Source organism: Antechinus flavipes, chromosome X (assembly GCF_016432865.1).
Source record: "Antechinus flavipes isolate AdamAnt ecotype Samford, QLD, Australia chromosome X, AdamAnt_v2, whole genome shotgun sequence".
NCBI classification, from domain to species: domain Eukaryota; kingdom Metazoa; phylum Chordata; class Mammalia; order Dasyuromorphia; family Dasyuridae; genus Antechinus; species Antechinus flavipes.
The window spans coordinates 17,577,642-17,593,052 of NC_067404.1; the positions used below are offsets into that span (position 1 = coordinate 17,577,642).

The 15,411-nt window shown below is 32.9% G+C and overlaps 1 pseudogene; it reads left to right on the plus strand.

The window, feature by feature from the left end:
- Positions 1-13,747: 13,747 nt before the first annotated feature.
- Positions 13,748-14,557, plus strand: LOC127542830 (polyadenylate-binding protein-interacting protein 1-like; annotated as a pseudogene).
- The last annotated feature ends 854 nt before the right edge of the window (positions 14,558-15,411 follow it).

A 15,411-nucleotide genomic window follows, 5' to 3' on the forward strand; every position in this document is an offset into this window, starting at 1 on the left:
CAGTTTGATAACTTTTTGAGCATAGTTCCAAATTGCTCTCCAGAATGGCTGGATGTGTTCACAATTCCACCAACAATGTATCAGTGTCCCTGTTTTCCCACATCCCCTCCAACATTCCCCATTATCTTTCCCTGTCATTCTAGCCAATCTGACAGGTATGTAGTGGTATCTCAGAGTTGTCTTAATTTGCATTTCTCTGATTAATAATGATTTGGAGCATATTTTCATATGTCTATAAATTACAATCATCAATTCTGACATGGTTCTTTTCAACAATGAGATGATTCAGGCCAGTTCTAATGACCTTGTGATGAAGAGAGCCAACTACACCCAGAGAGAGGACTGTGGGAACTGAGTGTGGATAACAACATAGCATTTTCATTATTTTTATTCTTGTTTGCTTGCATTTTATTTTCTTTATGATCTGATTTTTTCTTGTGCAGCAAGATAATTGTATAAAGATGTGTGCATATATTGGATTTAACATATTTTTACCATGTTTAATATATATATTGGATTACTTGCCTTCTGGGGGAGTGGGGGGGGGAAGGAGAGGAAAAATTGGAACCCAAAGTTTTGCAAGTGTCAATGTTAAAAATTGTCCATGCATATGTTTTGAAAATAAAAAGCTTTAATAAAAAATAGAAAATTGGACTTTCAAATATACAATTCAAGAGAACTATAAAAAAGTTTCTTTGATAAAGAGGTCATTTCTCAAATACTAAAAACACTGAGTCAAATATATAAAAATAAGAGCCATTCTCAGCTGATAAATTATCAAAGGATATAAACAGGTGGCTTTTAAATGAAGTGTAATCAAAGCTATCTATACTCATGAAAAAATGTTCTAAATCATTATCAATTAGAGAAATGATCATTAAAACAACTCTAAGGTAACATCCAATATCTATCAAATATGATGGATATGAAATATGATTGAAAATGAAAAAAACAAATTTTGAAGGGGATCGTGGGAAAATTAACATACATGCAATAGCACCATTGGCAGAATAGTGAAGTGATTCAGAAATTCTGGAGAGCAAATTAGAACAATACTCAAAGGACTATAAAATTATGTATATACCCTTTAACACAGAAACACCAGTACTAGGTCTGTATCCCAAAGAGATACAAAGCAAAAAGCAAAGTGAGTCATATATATATGCATATATATTATACTTATGCAATAAGATATTTATAGCAGGTCTTTTGTGATGACAAAGAACTGTATATTTAGGTATAGTCCCTTAATTGGGAAATGGCTGCATAAGTTGTGGTATGCAATGGAGATGGAATACCATTGTTCTCTAAGAAATGACAAGTAGGATACTGTCAGAAAAACCTTACATGAACTGAGGCAAATTAAAGTAAGCAGAATCAAGAGAACATTGTGCACATCAACAAAAATAATGCATGATGATCACCTTTAAATGACTTAACTATTCTCACCAATACAAAAATCCAAATAAATTCTAAAGGACTTAAGATGAAAAATCCTATCCATCTCCAGACAATGAATTGATGGAGTCTAAACGCATATCGAAGCACCCTCCTTTCAACTTTTTAGCTTTTCTTTTTTTGTTTTTTTGTTTTTGTTTATTTTTAAACACCATGACTAATATGGAAATATGTTTTGTCTATGTATAACTTTTATCAAATTACTTGCCTTCTCAGGAAGAGAAGAGAGGAAGGAAGGAAAGAATTTGGAACTCAGAATTTTGAAAAATGAATGTTAAAATTAGTCTTACATAGCATTGGGAAAGAAGAAAATATTAAATCTATCTGTGTAAATCTATCTATGGATCAGTGTATCTATCTTTAGAAAATTTAGCCAGCCAGAAAACTTGTTTAAAAGTTTCAGTCAAAGAGTTTATAATTCTGGAAAGATTAATGAAATGTCATAACTATAGCAGTTGTTCCCAGTAAGTGAAACTAATCCCTACTTTGGCCTTTCATCAAAGGAGATTTTGGAGGTTTGGAGATTAAAGAAATTAATCATTAAGTTACAGAGTAATCATTTTCACACAGCAGAAACTTAAGTAAAACATTTTAGAAACTTTTAGGGTACCAATCTTTAGACTGTATTTTAAGGAAAAATAAGAATTAAATTTTGTAAAAGTTTTGGAGTAAAAAGAAATCAAATAATTTATTTTCCTGAAACTTAATACACCTATTGTTTTAGTGTAATGGAGTATTTAGTATAAACTAGACAGTTAGTTTGAAAGTATTCCATGAATGAATACACACACACACACACACACACACACACTTATACACATATACACACATACACACATATGCATTCTGATTGTACTTTATATCTGCTACTTTTTAACCTTTTTTGTTCATGAAAAGAGAAAGGATAGTTTAGATCAAGGACCTCATAATCTCACCCCCCCCCATCCCAGCTCAACTGACCTGTATCTTAAAACAAGGACCTAATTAACCTTTCACTATATTTTAGAGAACCCCTGCCACTCCCCAATTCACAGAATTTTCCTCTTCTCTCATTTCAGGTCACCTTCCCAAATAAAGGTGATGAAAAAGTATAGTATAATTTTGTAGAACATAGTTTTTAATTCATTATAGTCCTCTAGCCATACAATTTGGTTTTAATGACTCAATATTACCATGAAGAAAATTGCTACCAAAACACAGACAATTAATTGCTTTTTGGCCATGTAGTATTACAGTTTGAGGGCAGAGTATGGTTCTCTTAATTTGTGTCCAAATCAGGCACTATTCTATTTTATTGTCAAGAGATCAGTGAAAAGACCAAGAAAATGTCATTGTAAGAATACAATGCTTTGTTACCTAATGAAGAACATTATGCTTTTTTGGATGGTGGGTTATTCTGTACACATTGGTTACTATATCTACAATCGACAACAATTTATTAAGTGCCCACCGAGAACTGGGTACTATATTATATTCTGGAGATACAAAAACACAAATGTTAAATTTCTGTTTCCACCCATATTTTAAAGGAGTAATAAGTATATATATAAATATACACACAATGTCACACACAAAATACAGAAGATAATTTTGTATGGGAGAGTGTTAGCTTCTAGGGGCCCATGTGGATCAGGAAAAGTATCATGTAGAAAATGGTACTTAAGCAGAATTTTAACAGGGAAAAAAAAGAATTTTAAGCATCAATGAGGAGGAAGTATATTCTAATAATGGAGGAAAGGCACATTGCAAAGGCACAAAGATGGAAAAAGTATCATATGTGAGGGAAACTAAGAAGGACAGATTACCTGGATCATAAAGTAGTGAAACAGAAGGCTGGAAAGATAGGGGAAATCTTTAATAGCCAAAAAGAAGATTAAGTATATTTGATTCCAGAAGCAATAGGGAGCCATTAGCGTTTATTGGTTAGGAATGACATGGTTAGAAATGTGCTTTAGGAAATCACTTCAGCAACTGTACAGAAGAGAAATTAGAGTGAGAAGAGACTTAAGGAGAATAGGGAGAACAATTAAGAAGTAATGAGGCCTGATACAGGGTGGTAGCCATGGAGTAGAGAGAAGGTGATGGACAGGAGAAAGAAATAATAAGATTTGTCAATTAACTGAATGTGTAAAGTAAAATAGAGGGGGAAATGAGGATATTGGTGAAGTTGGAAGCTTAGGGGATGAGGGGGAGCCTTCAACAAAAATAGGGAAGTTCAGATGAACAACAGGGCTGGGGAAAAGGAATGAGTTCTATTCCAGATATGTTGAATTTGAGATGTGTATGGGATACCCAGCTATAAATATCCAAAGGCATTTGAAAATGTGTGACTGACAGGGTCAGGGCACTACTCTGAATATCAAGTTGCTTGCTGGAGAGATTGGTCTAAATCAAAGATTTTAAGGGGTTTTACTGAAATGGGAAAATACAGGGAAAACTGAGTTACACTGAGGTCTCAGAAAATTTATTAACTATGTGATCTTAAGCAAGTTATGTTATCTATGTTTGCTTCAATTTCCTGATCTGTAAAGAAAAAAATTATAATTGTATCCACCTCCACGGTGATTGTCAAGTACTTAACATAGTGACTGGGAATTTGGTAAGCTCTATATGAACGTTGATTATTATTATTATTTTTTTAATTGGATGTAATTGCATACCTGGTTTTCAAAATGATTAGAATAAAATACCAAAGGTAATAAGATTGATAATTTTAAATGGAATAATTAGGAAATGTACTTGGCAGAAATGACATCATCTAAATGACTATAAATTTTGTTTCATGTTTTTGGTATGGTATATTGTGTTTTTTACTACTGTATTTCTAAATTCTCTTATATGATGACATTTCAGATTCCTTTGTATTAGCAATGTTGTTATATAAATATCTCGGTGAGGTGGGGTTTTTTTAATGTGGATACTATTAGATCATGAATTAAGCTTTTAAATGAATGTGACAAAAATATTTAAACATTGTTAAACATTTATTGTGATATATTTTAAAATAGATGATGATAATAATAAGTTTAATATAATAGAGTTTTATTTTGAAAATTCTGGGCTATCACTTATAAAAATGGATAGGGTGGTTTAAGAATGTAACTTCAATACATCAATATGAGTCAACTATTAGGCATATACTATTTGTTTAAAATCCCAGAATGTGGTTACTTTTAATTTATAGGTAAAGGAGAAATGAAATGTAACTGTTGTGGTTAGTGAAATTTTGTTTTTTGAGGTAAAAACATTTGGGATTGTAATTTCCTATTGTTTTGAGTTTTGACGACAGGGAGGGTTGTCTCAATTGTCATGAAACCAATGTAGAAAATGACTTCTGCTGCAGTTCTGCTGAGAAGTACCAAAGGTGGATGTGTATACCTGTGAAAAGTTTTCATGACAAATGAGGCATGGTCTGAGGGAAGATCATCTTGACTCACACTCCCCATTCTGCTCTTTATTTTCTGAACTGCTTATCCTGAGCCTTGTTTTTAATATCCTGTCAGATATGACTCACACTGAAATCACATCCAGAGCTAAAAAATTTTTCCTACTGCTATTATATATGACATTGACATAATTGGATCCCTCCTTTTTCTTTTTTGCCCTTTCTTTTCTTTTTTCTTTTTTTTTTTTCTATAACCCAGGTGAGTAGAAGTTGTATAAATACCATAGAAAAATATATTAATGCATTGATATTACAATATCTCTGAATTCCTAGGACAGGATATAAGTAGGAAAAAATACCTAAGAATTTTAGTCTATATTTGTGGTCAAATTATAATATAGGAATGATATCCTCCAAAAAGAAGTAGATAAAGTAATAAGACAAAGGTACAGTGTAAAAGTTTTCCAATCAAGTGGAATAGTAACCTTTGAGAAAGTAAGAAGATAAGAATATTTTCTCTGAGAATGGAAGGGTAGATGGGGAGGGGTAGTGGGTAAACTTTGTTATCTTCCTCTCCTCACAATTGACTCAGAGGTAACGACACTCAACTGAGTGGGACAAACACAGAAAAAACAAAATGGAGGGAAATAAAACATAATTATACTAAGATGAAAAGAATTTTAGAAAACTTAGATATGATAGTCTTCCGGAGAAAACTGAATGGGAATAGAAAAGAGTCAGCAGAACAATCACAAAAATTAACACTTAATCAGGCTATAAAAACTTTACAACCTAATGCAGAAAACCAGAAATATTAAATGCATATATTTTTTTAATTTAAATTTTATTTTATTTAATAATAACTTTGTATTGACAGAATCCATGCCAGGGTAATTTTTTACAACATTATCCCTTGCACTCACTTATGTTTCGTTTTTTTCCCCTCCCTCTCTCCACCCCCCCCAAGATGGCAAGCAGTCCTATATATGTTAAATGTGTTGCAGTATATCCTAGATACAATACATATTTGCAGAACCGAACAGTTCTCCTGTTGCACAGGGAGAATTGGATTCAGAAGGTAAAAATAACTCGGGAAGAAAATCAAAAATGCAAATCGTTCACAGTCATTTCCCAGTGTTCCTTCTTTGGGTGTAGCTGTTTCTGTCCATCATATTTATCCATTGAAACTCAGTTAGGTCTCTTTGTCATAGAAATCCACTTCCATCAGAATACATCCTCATACAATATCGTTGTTGAAGTGTATAATGATCTCCTGGTTCTGCTCATCTCATTTAGCATCAGTCCATGCAGGTCTCTCCAAGCCTCTCTGTATTCATCCTGCTGGTCATTCCTTACAGAGCAATAATATTCCATAACATTCATATACCACAATTTACCCAGCCATTCTCCAATGGATGGGCATCCTAAATGCATATTTTTTTAGACTGTAATGCAAAAAAGGTATATTGAATGAAAATATAGATTAAAAATTAACTGGAAACTATCTAATCCTAAAGTATAAGTCAAAAAATAAGTCATAAAAATTTCATTAAAGAGAATTAAAATAATGAGACAAATTGCCAAAATTTGTAGGATACAGCCAAAGCAGTACAAAGCAGCCAAAACAGAAAAAGGAAATTTTCTATATCAATAAAATAGAGAAAGAGTAGATCAGTAAATTAGGCGTGCAACTAAAAAATCTAGAAAAAGAACAAACTTAAAATATCCAGATAAATACCAAATAAAATGTCCTAAAAAAATCAAAGGAAAGATCAATAGAAATTGAAAGTTAAAAATCTAACTATAACAAAAGAGATGGTTTTGTGAACAAAATCAGTAAAATCAATAAACTATAAATTTGATTTCTTTAAAGTAAGAAGAAACTAAAATTTTATTGTTTATTTGCTTCAGTATCTGACTATTTATGATGCCATTTGGGGATTTCCTGGCCAAAGCAATGGAGTGATTTATCATTTCCATCCCCAGTCCATTTTACAGATGAAGAATTAAGACAAAAAGACTTAAGTGATTTGCACACGGTCACCCAGGTAGAAAATGTCTGAAGCTAGATTTGAACTCAGGAAAAGGAGTCTTTTTGATTTCAGGCTTTGCACTCTATCGATGATAACAACTAGCTGAATGTCAAAGTAAATTATCAATATCAAAAATGAAAAGGATGAAGCAATGAGTCAGAATGATTTTTTACCAAATTGTATACCAATAAATCTGACAATCTAAGTGAAATATTACATCAAGAAGAAATAGAATACTTAAATTACCAAGTCTTAGAAAAAGAAATTTAATAAGACATCAGTGAAGACCCTAAAAAAAAAGTCCCATTGAGATTTCCGGCAAAGATGGCAAAGAGGACACATGCAACTATCTAGGCTCCTTCTTGCCTTCAGAATACTTTTTTCATGATACAACCTTGGAATTAGTACTTACACGAATACATTACCAACAGAAGATATCCTTGAAATTCGCCAGAAAAGGTCTGTTTTTGCTTGTGGGAGGGGATGGTTAGATCAATTCAAATATAGAGGAGCTACAATAAGGATTACTCAGGATCTAGCAGCGTCCACAATAAAGGATCAAAGGACCTGGAATCTGATATTCTGAAAGGCTAAAGAATTTGGTATGCAGCTAAGAATAACTTATCCAGCCAAAATGAGCATTTTTTTTCCTCAGGGAAGAAGATGGACATTCAATTAAATAGGTGAATTTCATCTATTTCTGATGAAAAAACCAGAAGTAAACAAAAAGTTTGATCTCCAAATATAGGACTCAAGAGAAACATAAAAAGGTAAAAAGAAATCTTGGAACTACATTTCTGTTATGAATATACATAAAGAATATGTGTATAATCTGCTTTTACCATTATAATATAAAAAAGAAACTAGAAGTGGAAAGGAAATTGTACCAGAAAAAAAGTAAAATGGGGGTAGTACATCTCACGAAGAGGCAAAGGAAACCTATTATATCTGAGGGAAAGAAGGGAGGAGGGTGAACACAGTCTGTATCTGAGTCTCATCAGAATTGGTTTAAAGAAAAAAATATTAGACATAGTTGATTAATAGAGAAACTTCTCCAAACTCATTGAAAAGTGGGAGGGAAAAAGAGAAAAGGGAAGGAATAGGCTAAGTAGAAGGGAATACAGAAATTATGAGGAAAAGGGGTAAGAAAAGGGGAAGAACTTTAAGGTTGGGGAGGGATCCTAAAAAAAAGAGGGCTGTGAAAGGCAAGTGGTGCTCACAAGTTTAATACTGGGAAGATGGGTAAGGAGGAAGGAAAGGAGAAAAGCATAAGCAGGGATTAACAAGATGGCAAGAAATACAGAATGAGTAATTTTAATCATAAATGTGAATGGGGTAAACTCCCCCATAAAGCGGAAGCGGATAGCAGACTGGATTAAAAGCCATGTTTACAGGAAACACACTTGAAGCAGGGTGATACACACAGTGTAAAGGTAAAAAGTTGGAGCAGAATCTACTGTGCTTCAGGTGAAGTCAAAAAAGCAGGGGTTGCCATCATGATTTCAGATCAAGCAAAAGCAAAAATTGATCTAATTAAAAGAGATAAGGAAGGGCACTATATCTTGCTAAAGGGTAGCATAGATAATGAAGCAATATCAATATTAAACATATACGCACCAAGTGGCGTGGCATCTAAATTCTTAAAAGAGAAATTAAGAGAGCTGCAAGAAGAAATAGACAGCAAAACTATTATAGTGGGAGATCTCAACCTTGTACTCTCAGAATTAGAGAAATCAAACCACAAAATAAATAAGAAAGAAGTCAGAGAGGTAAATAGAACACTAGAAAAGTTAGATATGATAGATCTTTGGAGAAAACTAAATGGAAGCAGAAAGGAGTACATTTTCTTCTCATCAGTCCATGGAACCTATACAAAAATTGACCATATATTTATAAGGACATAAAAACCTCAAAATCAAATGTAGAAAGGCAGAACTAGTAAATGCATCCTTTTCAGACCATGATGCAATGAAAATTATATTCAATAAAAAGCCAGGGGAAAATAGACCAAAAAATAATTGGAAACTAAATAATCTCATCCTAAAGAATGATTGAGGAAAACAGCAAATCATAGACATAATTAATAATTTCACCCAAGAAAATGACAATAATGAGACATCATACCAAAATGTGTGGGATGCAGCCAAAGCGGTAATAAGGGGAAATTTTATATCTCTAGAAGGCTGCTTGCATAAAATAGAGAAAGGTCAATGAATTGGGCTTGCAACTAAAAATGCTTGAAAAGGAACAAATTAAAACCCCCCAGTCAAAAACTAAACTTGAAATTCCAAAAATAAAAGGAGCAATTAATAACATTGAAAGTAAAACAACTATTGAATTAATTAATAAAGCTAAGAGTTGGTTCTATGAAAAAACCAACAAAATAGATAAACCTTTAGTAAATCTGATTTAAAAAAGGAAAGAGGAAAATCAAATTGTTAGTCTTAAAAATGAAAAGGGAGAACTTGTCACTAATGAAGAGGAAATTAGAGCAATAATGAGGAGTTACTTTGCCCAACTTTATGCCAATAAATTTGATAAATGAAATAAATCTCTAGTTCTTCTTTGGTCATAAATTCCTTCCTCTTCCACAGGTCTGAGAGGTAAACTATCCTATGTTCTTCCAATTTATTTATAATCTCATTCTTTATGCCTAGGTCATGAACCCATTTTGGCCTTATCTTAGTGTATGGTGTTAAGTTTGGGTCAATGCCTAGGTTCTGCCATACTAATTTCCAATTTTCCCAGCAATTTTTGTCAAATAATGCATTCTTATCCCAAAAACAGGGGTCTTTGGGTTTGTCAAACACTAGATTATTAAAGTTATTGGTTGTTTTGTCCTTTGGACCTAACCTATTCCATTGATCAACTAGTCTATTTCTCAGCCAATACCAGATGGTTTTAGTAACTGCTGCTTTATAATATAATTTTAGATCTGGTACAGCTAGGCCACCTTCATTTGATTTTTTTTCATTAATTCTCTTGAAATTCTTGACCTTTTGTTTTTCCATATGAACTTTGTTGTTATTTTTTCTAGGTCATCAAAATAGTTTTTTGGGAGTCTGATTGGTATAGCTCTAAATAGATAGATTAGTTTAGGTAGTATTGTCATCGTTATTATATTTGCTCGCCCAAACCAAGAGCATTTAATATTTTTCCAGTTATTTAGATCAGACTTAATTTGTGTGGAAAGTGTTTTGTAGTTTTGCTCATAAAGTTTCTGATTTTCCCTTGGCAGATAGATTCCTAAATATTTTATACAATCAGTAGTTACTTTAAATGGAAGTTCTCTTTGTAACTCTAACTGTTGGGTTTTGTTAGTGATATATAAGAATGCTGATGACTTATGTGGGTTTATTTTGTATCCTGCTACTTTGTAAATAGTCCCATTTTAGAAAAAGAAATAGAACAAGCTATTAATCAACTCCCTAAGAAAAAATCCCCAAGATCAGATGGATTTACATGTGAATTCTACCAAACATTTAAATAACAATTAACTACAAATGCTATATAAACTATTTGAAAAAATAGGGATTGAAGGAGTCCTACCAAATTCCTTGTATGACACAGACATGATACTGATACCTAAATCAGGTAGGTTGAAACAGAGAAAGAAAATTATAGACCAATCTCCTTAATGAATATTGATGCTAAAATCTTAAATAAGATATTAGCAAAAAGATTACAAAAAGTCATCCCTAGGATAATATACCATGACCAAGTAAAATTTATATCAGGAATGTAGGGCTGCTTCAATATTAGAAAAACTATTAGCATAGTTGACTATATCAATAACCAAATTTTTAAAAACCATATGATCATCTCAATAGATGCAGAAAAAGCATTTGACAAAAGCCAACATCCATTCCTAATAAAAACACTTGAGAGTATAGGAATAAATGGACTTTTCCTTAAAATAGTCAGGAACATCTATTTAAAACTCTCAGTAAGTATCACATGTAATGGGAATAAACTAGAACCATTTCCAATAAGATCAGGAGTGAAACAAGGCTGCCCACTATCACCATTACTATTCAATATTATATTAGAAACTCTTGCTTTGGCCATAAGAGTTGAGAAAGAGATTAAAGGAATTAGAGTAGGTAGTAAGGAAACCAAATTATCACTCTTTGCAGATGATATGGTGATATACTTAGAGAACCCCTGAGATTCTACTAAAAAGCTATTAGAAATAATCTACAACTTTAGCAAAGTTGCAGGATACAAAATAAATCCCAATAAATCCTCAGCATTTTTATACATCACCAACAAAATCCAATAGCAAGAGATACAAAGAGAAGTTCCATTCAAAATAACTGTCGATAGCACAAACTATTTGGGTATCTATCTACCAAAAGAAAATCAGGAATTATATAAGCAAAATTACAAAACACTTTCCACACAAATAAAGTCAAATTTAAACAACTGGAAAAATGTTAAGTGCTCTTGGATAGGCCGAGTGAATATAATAAAGATGACAATACTCCCTAAACTAATCTATTTATTTAGTGCTATACCAATCAGACTCCCAAGAAACTATTTTAATGATCTAGAAAAAATAACAACAAAATTGATATGGAAGAACAAAAGGTCAAAAATTTCAAGGGAATTAGTGAAAAAAAAATCAAATGAAGGTGGCCTAGCTGTACCTGATCTAAAACTATATTATAAAGCAGCAATCACCAAAACCATTTGGTATTGGCTAAGAAATAGACTAGTTGATCAGTGGAATAAGTTAGGTTCAAAGGACAAAAGAGTCAATAACTATAGAAATCTAGTGTTTGACAAACCCAAAGATCCCAACTTTTGGGATAAGAATTCATTATTTGACAAAAACTTCTGGAAAGACTGGAAATTACTATGACAGAAACTAGGCATGGACCCACACTTAACACCACACTTAACACCATAAATAGAGAAAGAAAACTATAGATAAGATCAAAATGGGTTCATGATTTAGGCATAAAGAACAATATTATAAATAAATTAATTAATTAATAAATTAATAAATTATTATAAATAAATATTCATAGGATAGTTTACCTCTCAGACTTGTGGAGGAGGAAGAAATTTGTGACCAAAAAAGAACTAGAGATCATTATTGACCACAAAATAGAAAAATTTGATTATATCAAATTTAAAAGCTTTTGTACAAACAAAACTAATGCAGACAAGATTAGAAGGGAAGCAATAAAATGGGAAAACTTGTTTACAGTCAAAGGTTCTGATAAAGGCCTCATTTCCAAAACATATAGTGAATTGACTCTAATTTATAAGAAATCAAACCCTTCTCCAATTGATAAATGGTCAAAGGATATGAACAGACCATTTTCAAATGATGAAATTGAAACTATTTCTATTCATATGAAAGGGTGTTCCAAATCACTAATGATCAGAGAAATGCAAAATAAGACAACTCTGAGATACCACTACCCACCCATCAGATTGGCTAAGATGACAGGGAAAAATAGTGATGAATGTTGGAAGGGATGTGGGAAAACTGGGACACTGATGCATTGTTGGTGGAGTTGTGAATGGATCCAGCCATTCTGGAGAGCAATTTGGAACTCTGCTCAAAAAGGTATCAAACTGTACATACAGCAGTTTTTACTGCTTGCTTTACAGTTTGATCCAGCAGTGTTACTACTGGGCTTATATGCCAAAGAAATATTAAAGAAGGGAAAGGGACCTGTATGTGCCAAAATGTTTGTGGCAGCCCATTTCATCATGTCTAGAAACTGGAAATTGAATGGATGCCCATCAATTGGAGAATGGTTGGGTAAATTGTGTTATGGAATATCATTGTTCTGTAAGAAATGACCAGCAGGATGAATACAGAGAGGCTTGGAGAGACTTACATTAACTAATGCTGAGTGAAATGAGCAGAACCAGGAGATCATTATACACTTCAACAATGATACTGTAAGAGGATGTATTCTGATGGAAGTGGATATCTTCGACAATGGGAAGATCCAATTCAGTTCCAATTGATCAATGATGGACAGAATCAGCTACACCCAGAGAAGGAACACTGGGAAATGAATGTGGACTACTTGCATTTTTGTTTCTCTTTCCAGGTTATTTTTACCTTCTGAATCCAATTTTTATTGTGCAACAAGAGAACTGTACAGATCCGCACACATATATTGTATTTAAGATATACTTTAACATGTTTAACATGTATAAGACTGTCTGCCATATAGGGGAGGGAGTGGAGGGAGGGAAGGGAAAAGTTGGAACAGAAGTTAGTGCAAGGGACAATGTTGTGAAAATTACCCATGCATATGTTCCATCAATAAAAAGCTATAATAATAATAATAATAATAATAAAAGAAAAAATGCCCATTGTGGGATGGATTCATGTGTGAATTCTACCCAACATGTTCAGAATTGTTACTTTCAATACTATATGAACTATTTGAGAATATATGCAAAGGAAAAGTTCTGCCAAATTACTTTTATGACACATATATCATGGTGATAACTAAACTGGGAGGAGCTTAAATAGAGAAAGAAAACTATAGGCCAATTTTTCAGATATATATATATATATTTGCTGAGGCAATTGGGGTTAAGTGACTTGACCAGAGTTCCCTAGCCAGGAAGTATTAAGTGTCTGAACCCAGATTTGACATCAGGTCCTCTTGACTTCAGGACTTGTGCTTTATCCACTGCGCCACCTAGCTGCCCCAAGTGAAATAAATTTTAAACTGTGAAGAAAGGTAGCCTAGCTATTCAAAATCCTAAACTAAAAATAGTACTGGCGAAAAGAGAATGATGGGCGAAAGCCTCCTAGGAAAGGACAGAAATACTGGGGCAGCTTGGTCCCTCACTTTGGTTGCTCAGGACCTCCTCCAAGGCCTCTGTGGCCATGTGTTATATCCCAAGGTTGGGGGAAGAATGGGGAACTCATGACACAGGAGTACTTGAGAGATCCTCTGCCATGCCTTCCCCAGAATTTTATCCATCAGGTTACACTTCTAATTATACAGATTCTTCCAAGAAGATGGATATGAAGACAAAGATCAAGTTGCAAAAGGAAATGAAGCTACCAGAAAATGATTTCATTCCTTTGTACTTTTCTTGGGTAAAGTTTACCTTAACCTAGAGATTAAGGGAACAAAGAGACAGGTTACAAGAGCAAATTGGTTTTTGGGAATTACTGGATGTCCTTTTTTTCTAAGTCCATGAACAACAATTTAATCTATGCAGCAGAAAAACTGAAATCAAGACAGTCAATATTGGAAGATTCATGGAAGGAAAAAGAAAAAAGACAGATATGAAGAAGAGATTGAGAACTGAAAATGTTGTCCTGGATACAATTTCAAGCAGAGATGCAAAATAAATACTTTTGCACCTAGCAGAACTCTGATCAAGTAAGTGAGATAGAGTTCATGCCACCTCAGCATACAAAGAAGCAACCCCTAAAAATAAACCTAATTATTTTATGAATGAACCAACATTTTATACATCTGATGGCATTCCTTTTCCTGCAGCTGATCCAGATTATCAAGATAAGTATAAGGAGTTACTTGACAAAGAGAATTTCTTCCCAGATTTTGAGGGAAATGAAAGTAACATATCAGGTGCTGGAGATTCATTCTTGGATGATGCTAATGATGAAATGGATCCAGAAGAAGAAGCCTATAAATAGTTTTGCTTAAAATCAGAGCATAACTGAGTGAAATGAGCAGGACCAGGAGATCATTATATAATTCAACAACAATACTATATGATGATCAATTCTGATGGACGTGGCCCTCTACAATGAGATGAACCAAATCAGTTCCAATAGGGCAGTAATGAACTGAACCAGCTACATCCAGTGAAAGAACTCTGGGAGATGACTAGGAACCACTACATAGAATTCCCAATCCCTCTATTTTTGTCTACCTGCATTTTTGATTTCCTTCACAGGCTAATTGTACACTATTTCAAAGTCTGATTCTTTTTGTACAGCAAAATAACTCTTTGGACATGTATACATATATTGTATTTAATTTATAAGTAAACATATTTTACATGTATTGGTCAACCTGCCATCTGGGGGAGGAGGTGGGAGGAAGAAGTGGAAAAGTTGGAACAAAAGATTTTGCAACTGTCAATGCTGAAAAATTACCCATGCATATATCTTGTAAATAAAAAGCTATATTAATTTAAAAAAAATAAAATCAGAACATAAGAGAAAACAGTAAAGTTATAAGGCAGTTTAAGTATAGTGATTAACAAAATAGAGAAAAACAAGGAAGCATGTCATATTTATGCCAAATTAAGGATATTGAGTTTAAATTACTAATGTATGCGACTTGAATTTTGTTTAATGATGTCTGCCAAAAAAGTAAACTTATTTTCTATAACTTACGTTGTTTCTGTGTCTCTATGTGTATACATATACATATTATAAAATATTTAAAGTTGTAATAAAATTTATTTGAAATGTGACTACTTAAAATTTTTTTACTGATTAGAAGCTTATCTTACTCAGATATTTTTTTTTAATCACAAAAGCACTCTAGTTATTTGAGCTTTCTCTTC